Source organism: Rana temporaria, chromosome 4, assembly GCF_905171775.1.
Source record: "Rana temporaria chromosome 4, aRanTem1.1, whole genome shotgun sequence".
Lineage (NCBI taxonomy): Eukaryota > Metazoa > Chordata > Amphibia > Anura > Ranidae > Rana > Rana temporaria.
Window position 1 is genome coordinate 196,796,262 of NC_053492.1, and position 7,592 is coordinate 196,803,853.

A 7,592-nucleotide genomic window follows, 5' to 3' on the forward strand; every position below is an offset into this window, starting at 1 on the left:
TCAGGGGGGGTTGGGGGGCCTCTATGTCCATTTTGTTCGGGGCCCCCAAATTCCTTCAAACGGCCCTGCTCACAGTGGTAGTGATTAGATCATACTCTCTCTTACTGAGGGGATCCTTTTATCTACATAATATATGGACTTCTTCTTAATGTTCTATAGAGACTTTTAATGGTTCAATTGGCGCTGCCCCCTTTGTACTGTGTATTTTTGTGGTGTGTAATCAAACCATTGGTGCTGGCCACCTTTATATATGCTTTTATCCGAGCGCAGATATTTATTTTTGTTTTTCAGTCAGTTATATTGCATATGTGGTATAGGTTTTCCCATATAAGTAAGACCAGACTCTGGTGACCGGTGATAATGCTATTTATTCTATAGTGAAATCTCTGCAGTGTTGTCATGCTTGCTACTGTTGTAGCTGCTTAGATGTTGGTTGTTTGCAATTTTGATAACCCTATAAATTAAAATCTGTACCTACCCATAGCCTGTTAAATTGACCTCACATTGCTCTATCTGAAAGAGCTTGGAAAAATGATGTAAAAGCCCTACTCAGTTTTACACACCACATTCAGAACTGTCTAGAAGGGTGCAGTCGAAATCCAAATTCCTGCTGCATTTACCATACAAGGCATACTATATAGTTGTTACCAGATTAGTTGACCATAAGGCCACTTTCAAACTGCAGAACAGTGTACCCACAGTTTTTCTGTGAGTTACCCACGGTTTCCCATAGACATTCTTTTATGTCCCACATTTTTGATGCGTTTTTAAAAAGTGCAACAAAGATGCAGCATGCAGGACTTTTGGTGCACTTTCGGAAAACTTACCAAAAATGTGGGACATAATAGAAAGTCTATGGGAAACCACAGGTAAACTGTGCTGAACCCACAATGCAGCCAAACCGCACCGCAGTAGTGTGAAAGCGGCCTAACATCCCAATCCTGAGAAAGCTAATGGGATCTACAGTAAAAAATGTATATCTCCTCCCCCTGTCACTGGGCAAGGGCACATCACGTGATGTGTATCTTATATCTGACAGGGGCAGAGTAAATCCCATATTCATCCCAGCACAGCTGTGTGGTCACTGTCAGCTGGTTCATGCTATGGGGACAAACCTTACTGGGGGAGGTTCTTTGGGTTCCTTCAGAAGTCTGTGTTCATTCGAGGTTTCATTGATGTCGGGTTATCTTTGGGTTTCTTCATGGGTTCAGTGGTGACTGGTTATTTGGGTTCTTGTATGGGGGTTCAGTGGTGGTTGGTTGTCTTTGGGTTCTTGTATGGGGTTCAGTGGTGACTGGCTCTCTTTGGGTTCTTATATGGGTTCAGTGGGGGTTGGTTCTCTGGGTTTCTTGGGGTCAGTGGTGACAGGCTCTTTGGGTTCTTGTATGGGGGTTCAGTGGTGACTGGCTCTCTTTGGGTTCTTGTATGGGGGTTCAGGGGTGACTGGGTCTCTTTGGGTTCTTGTATGGGTTCAGTGGTTGTTGGTTCTCTGGGTTTCTTGGGGTCAGTGGTGACAGGTTCTTTCAGTGAGCCCCAGCTTTGACCGGTGATCCCGACGCTGGTCGGTCATGTGGATGGGGCCATGTAGGGTTCCCCCAGGCTGACCTTGTTGGAGAGCACTGAAGGGGGACTTCTGAGCTCACATAATTGTGGGTGGGGAAGACCCCCAATAGGCTTCACAGATTTTACACAATTTCTGTACTGTTACTGGTCAGGTGTCATAGCCGTCATCTTGTCATGAAGTCTTCTCATACATAGGATGTGCCCTTAACTATTTTTTTTTTTATAGAAAAAAAAAAGAAAAAAAAATGAATATCTGTGTCTCCACAAATATTTGACAACTTTTAGGTGCTTGGGGCCAATAAAGGTCAATATTTGGGTCAGGGGTTGGGGGGAAGGGGATTTTGGGGGGGACTTTTCGCGGCACTGATACAAACAATCTGGTAAAAGGTATCGATATTTATTTAACAAAGAAAATACAAATATAATACAAAAGAAAATTTAAGAACAATCCCCACATTATACATCAGAAAGTAATTAACAGACTGTGTCTTAGTGGAATCGATGACCTTGACCGGTTTCGCGGTTTTACCGCTTCTTCAGGAGGAGATTATGTTCTAAAAGGTATGTATAAACAAATGAATAAACAAGCAGAACATACAAAATATGTATACATTGTGTATAATTCAAAACAGCGCATTATACAGTGGAGCACTCACCCAGGTTGGTCATATGGTCGGACGTGGAGCCTGGCAAAAGCCTTCTGTGGCGCGTGGAGGGGGATATTTTTATTTAGACGGGCTCTATTAGGATAAGGAATAGAATGAGTAATATGTATAGGGGGGATGGTCGGTTAATTATTGAGGTATGGATCACCAGGGGGTGAAGAAGGTGTGTAAGTGACCAAACAGGACAAAAAGGACAAAGAAGGGGGGGGGAAATGAAGAAAAAAGGAGGAAAGAAGGAGGAAGAAAGGAGAAAGAAAGAAGGAAAGGAAAAAGGGGGGGGGGGGAAAGAAAGACTGGGGGGAGAGAAGGATTGAATGGGGAGGTCAATAAGGTAAGGAATAGATAGGGAGAAAGGGGGGACCAGGAGGGTAGGGAAGGGGAGCCTCCAAGGAATGGGAGTGACTTTATATTAGCACAGGGTTGGGGTCACGGAGGAAGGGGGGGGGCGCAGGAGGGGGATGGGGAAAGGAAAAAGGGAAGGGGGAGGGAGAAGTGGGAAAAGGGAAAAGGGGAAGTAAGGGAAGGGGGGGGAGGACAAAAAGAGGGACGGGAAAGAAGTTTTGGAACAGGGCAGGGGGAAAGGGGAAGTGGGAGGGAGGGAGGGGGGAGGGGGAAAGAAAGGGGGGGTTATTAGTAGAAAGGAGAAAGGAAGAAGAGAAGAAAAGAGGGAGGGGGGGGGGAAGTGGTGAAGGAACAAGAGGATATTGGTTGAAAGAGGAAAAGTAGGCAATGACCATAAAAAGGGGGAATGTAAGGGAAAGGGAAGGGGGAAAAAAGAGCAAAAGTATTGGTGAGGTGTGAAGGGTAAGGAAGGTAAAAAAAGTGAAAAAAGGGGAGGGGGAGAGGGTTGGTGAGGAAAAAGAGGGGGGATTTAACTGTGATCGGGGATTAGAAAAATTAAAAGGGGAAAGGAAATTTAAAGGGGAGAGGAAGGAAAAGGGGGAAATTGGGGGGCCAGTGGGAAGCACCAACATATACACATCAAGAGTGCGGTGTTGCATGAAAGATTGTGAAAAATGAAATTCAGTAAAAAGGTGGTAAATTAAAAAGATCTATCACCAAGCACCTTACTAAAGTTAAAAGTACCCATCACCAGGATAACCAATCAATAATAGGAAAGTTCCCCATAGGGGCCTTACCATCAATACATTAATAATACGCAAATTACTGGGTATGTAGTAGCTTTACATTGCCAGGATAAGGGCAATCGCTGTACAGTCGGTCCAACTGAGGAGTCCAAAAGAGGAGATATTTATCCATAGAGGCAATTACCAGATCAAGGGTAGAGCAGTCTTAGTGACAGGCATCAAGTGTACTCACCTCGAATGCAAGACATTCACATGTGTCCCCAGGGAGAGCGTCCGTGCTAACTCACAGAAGCGGCTGTGTAAGCCGCTTTTGTAAGTATCCCTGGACGGCGTGTGACGTCATCGAATTGCGACGCCGCCGCCGTCCAACGTCCCACCAACCCCTGCACGTGAGTGCGTGGGTGTGTAGCTGCTGACCCAATGGCAATGCGCCAGGTCATAGGCTACAAACTGAGAGCTCCAATTGGTGCTCACAGCCGGGGACGACACACCACGCGCCAATAGGAAGGGAAAAGACCAGGTGCACGGCCCAATCAACCAGCCAGGGTGTCTGAGCTCCGAGAATTCGCTGTATTGTAAACAAGAATACATAGACATTTGCATTGCATGTAAAATGATACACATATTCAATACTAAATATATATAAATAGCGTGGGATTACCCCATCACAATGCTTGGCTGTTAGTTCAGAGTTAAGGGTCTTTTTTGCCAAGATAGGGTATGGAGATAACATCACATAATTACCCTCTAATGTCCATATATATATGTATATATATTTTTTGGGGGCAGGTAGACGCCTCCGCATTAATGCCACAACCTATTTAGGGATAATTGGCAATTAGGACATCAGTGTGTTTTTCCAAAGGGAAGGAAAGACACGGGAGAAAGGGGGGAAAAAAAGGGGGGGGGGGAAACGGGGGGAAAGGACCGCCATCTAGGGGGCTGGAGAAGGATCTCAATACTAGCGTAAGAAAGATTTGTAGGAGTTCATTTCATTTAATCCTGGAAAGGTTGTGGCATCGAGATGCTCGATCCACAGACATTCTTTCTGTAAAATAGTCCTATTCCAGTCTCCACCCCGTGGATGTTGTGGAATTATTTCCAAGATAAAAAACCTTACGACAGAAAGGTCATATCTATGATATAGTCCAATATGACGCCCTACTGTTGTTAATTTCCCTACATTTGAATCGTAAAGGTGATCACCCATACGTTGCCGAAATTCTCTAAAGGTCTTGCCTATATAAAAGGCTCCACAAACACAAATCATGAGATAAACAATACCCTTCGTGCCACAATTGGCAGAGAATGGGGGGTAAAAGTCCTTGCCATTGGGTAACAGAAACTGATCGCCCTCCATCACCCATGGGCATCTTGGACAGCTGCCACATCTGTAGGTGCCCCTGGGTGATGTGTGCGCTGTATCTTCCGTAGTGTAATGACTATTGGTCAGTCGGTCGCGTAGTGAATAAGCCCGACGAAATACCAGTTCGGGTTGTTGTTTAACATATTTCTTCAAAATATTGTTTTCAGCGAGGATGTGCCAGTTAGCTTGCAATATGTTGCGTAAATCATTATGATGTGCAGAGTACGTTGTGATGAATCGTACTGATTCATGTATACGTTTTTTAATATTTTTAGAGGGGTCATACAGCAAGGATTGCCTAGGTCGAAGGCACGCCCTGTTGTAGGCCTTTTTCAGATTAGTGTGGGTGTATCCACGAGCAAGGAGACGATCTCGTAATTCATCTGACTGTCTCTTAAAATCTGTAGGTATTGTACAATTCCTCCGCAGTCGTAAGTATTGGGCAAATGGGATACTTCGGATGAGGGGCCTAGGGTGGGCACTCGAGGCACATAAGAGGGTGTTTCCCGCTGTCGGCTTCCTGTAAAGATCAGTATATAATGTGCCATCCGCCTGTTTGATGACAGTCAGGTCCAAGAAGGGGACCTGGCTCTTATCAAACACCACCGTAAACTTCAAATTAAACTCGTTGATGTTAAGCATCTGTACAAACTCAAGTAGGGACTCATTGGAACCTGTCCAAATAATGAACAGGTCATCTATGAATCGATACCATACCAGTATCTTGTCCATAAATCTGCTGTATAATTCGTTTGCATTGAGAAAACGTTCCCATGCACCCAAATATAGGTTTGCGTAGGCTGGGGCACAGAAGGTGCCCATAGCCACGCCCTGGGTTTGTAAGAACAGTTGATCGTTAAAAATGAAGTGATTCCTGGTCAAGATAAACAATAACAACTGTAAAACAAAATTTACCAGCGGCCAGGAGGTGTTCTCCTGTTCATAAAGGAAAGAGCCAGCCATCCTGACACCCTGCTCGTGGGGGATGCTTGAGTACAGGGCCTCTACATCCAAGGCCACGAGCAGGGCGTCAGGAGGGACTTGGATTCCCTCGATGTGTCTCAATAAGTCCGAAGTGTCTCTAATAAAGGACGGAAGACTGGTCACGTGTGGCATAAGAAAGGCATCAACAAACTTACTGGCATGGTCTGTAAGTGAACCGATGCCTGAAACAATAGGTCGTCCAGGGGGTTTTTGCAAACTTTTGTGGGTTTTAGGGAGGGCATAAAAGGTAGGAAGACGGGGGAATCTGGGGACAAGATACTCGAGGGTGTCCTTTTCTATTAGGCCTTTGTGATAAGCCTCAATGCAGATTGTCTTTAATTCAAGAGTAAATGAGTCAATGAGGTTAGGAGAAATGCGGCAATACCAGTGATGATTATTTAGTATGGATAGGCACATCTCCTGATAAAACAAGTGTGTCATCAGGACAATGTTCCCCCCCTTATCTGACTGTTTTATTACAATTTCGGGGTTCTTTTGTAAGGTTTTTAATGCTTTAGTTTGATTCTCAGTTAGGTTTGGGGTGATCTTCTGCCATTCCTGTCGTTTCAGGTCACGTATTGTGGCCTGTACGAAGGACCAGATTGTGGGACAGGTCATTAAATCCGGGAATTTCCTAGAGGGAAGGCGGAACATTTTGGGGGAAGAGGGGGGGAGGGGGATATGAAGATGGAGGCTCCTGGGATGGATTGGGATCCGGAACGGAGGGAGATTCCGTGTCTTCCGGATTACTCTCGTCGTAAAGAAGCATGAGATCGCGGAGCGCACGGAACTCTGCCACTGAGAATTGCTTGGTGCGCTCCGCGAGCTCATGCTCCAACCTTACACGATTTCGATCATTATCAAAAATGAATTTATATGTCAAATTCCGGGCAAAAAGGTAAAGGTCTTTGATTGTGTGTGTTACTTTAAGAGGGTAGAGTGGGCAAAAGCCCAGCCCTAGTTGTAGGACTGAGGATTGGTCCTCAGATAGTGCATGGGGGGTGAGATTTATGATATTCAATTGATTATTTTGAGGGGAGTGGGTTTGGTGATAGATCTTTTTAATTTACCACCTTTTTACTGAATTTCATTTTTCACAATCTTTCATGCAACACCGCACTCTTGATGTGTATATGTTGGTGCTTCCCACTGGCCCCCCAATTTCCCCCTTTTCCTTCCTCTCCCCTTTAAATTTCCTTTCCCCTTTTAATTTTTCTAATCCCCGATCACAGTTAAATCCCCCCTCTTTTTCCTCACCAACCCTCTCCCCCTCCCCTTTTTTCACTTTTTTTACCTTCCTTACCCTTCACACCTCACCAATACTTTTGCTCTTTTTTCCCCCTTCCCTTTCCCTTACATTCCCCCTTTTTATGGTCATTGCCTACTTTTCCTCTTTCAACCAATATCCTCTTGTTCCTTCACCACTTTTCCCCCCCCCCACTCTCCCTCTTTTCTTCTCTTCTTCCTTTCTCCTTTCTACTAATAACCCCCCCTTTCTTTCCCCCTCCCCCCTCCCTCCCTCCCACTTCCCCTTTCCCCCTGCCCCGTTCCAAAACTTCTTTCCCGTCCCTCTTTTTGTCCTCCCCCCCCCCCTTCCCTTACTTCCCCTTTTCCCTTTTCCCACTTCTCCCTCCCCCTTCCCTTTTTCCTTTCCCCATCCCCCTCCTGCGCCCCCCCCCCTTCCTCCGTGACCCCAACCCTGTGCTAATATAAAGTCACTCCCATTCCTTGGAGGCTCCCCTTCCCTACCCTCCTGGTCCCCCCTTTCTCCCTATCTATTCCTTACCTTATTGACCTCCCCATTCAATCCTTCTCTCCCCCCAGTCTTTCTTTCCCCCCCCCTTTTTCCTTTCCTTCTTTCTTTCTCCTTTCTTCCTCCTTCTTTCCTCCTTTTTTCTTCATTTCCCCCCCCCTTCTTTGTCCTTT

The 7,592-nt window shown here is 45.6% G+C and overlaps 1 non-coding gene across 1 annotated transcript; it reads left to right on the top strand.

Annotated features, from left to right (window-relative positions):
- The first annotated feature begins 984 nt into the window (after positions 1-984).
- Positions 985-1,115, top strand: LOC120938436. Its single transcript, XR_005749053.1, has one exon. It is a non-coding gene; the product is annotated as a small nucleolar RNA SNORA48 (small nucleolar RNA).
- The last annotated feature ends 6,477 nt before the right edge of the window (positions 1,116-7,592 follow it).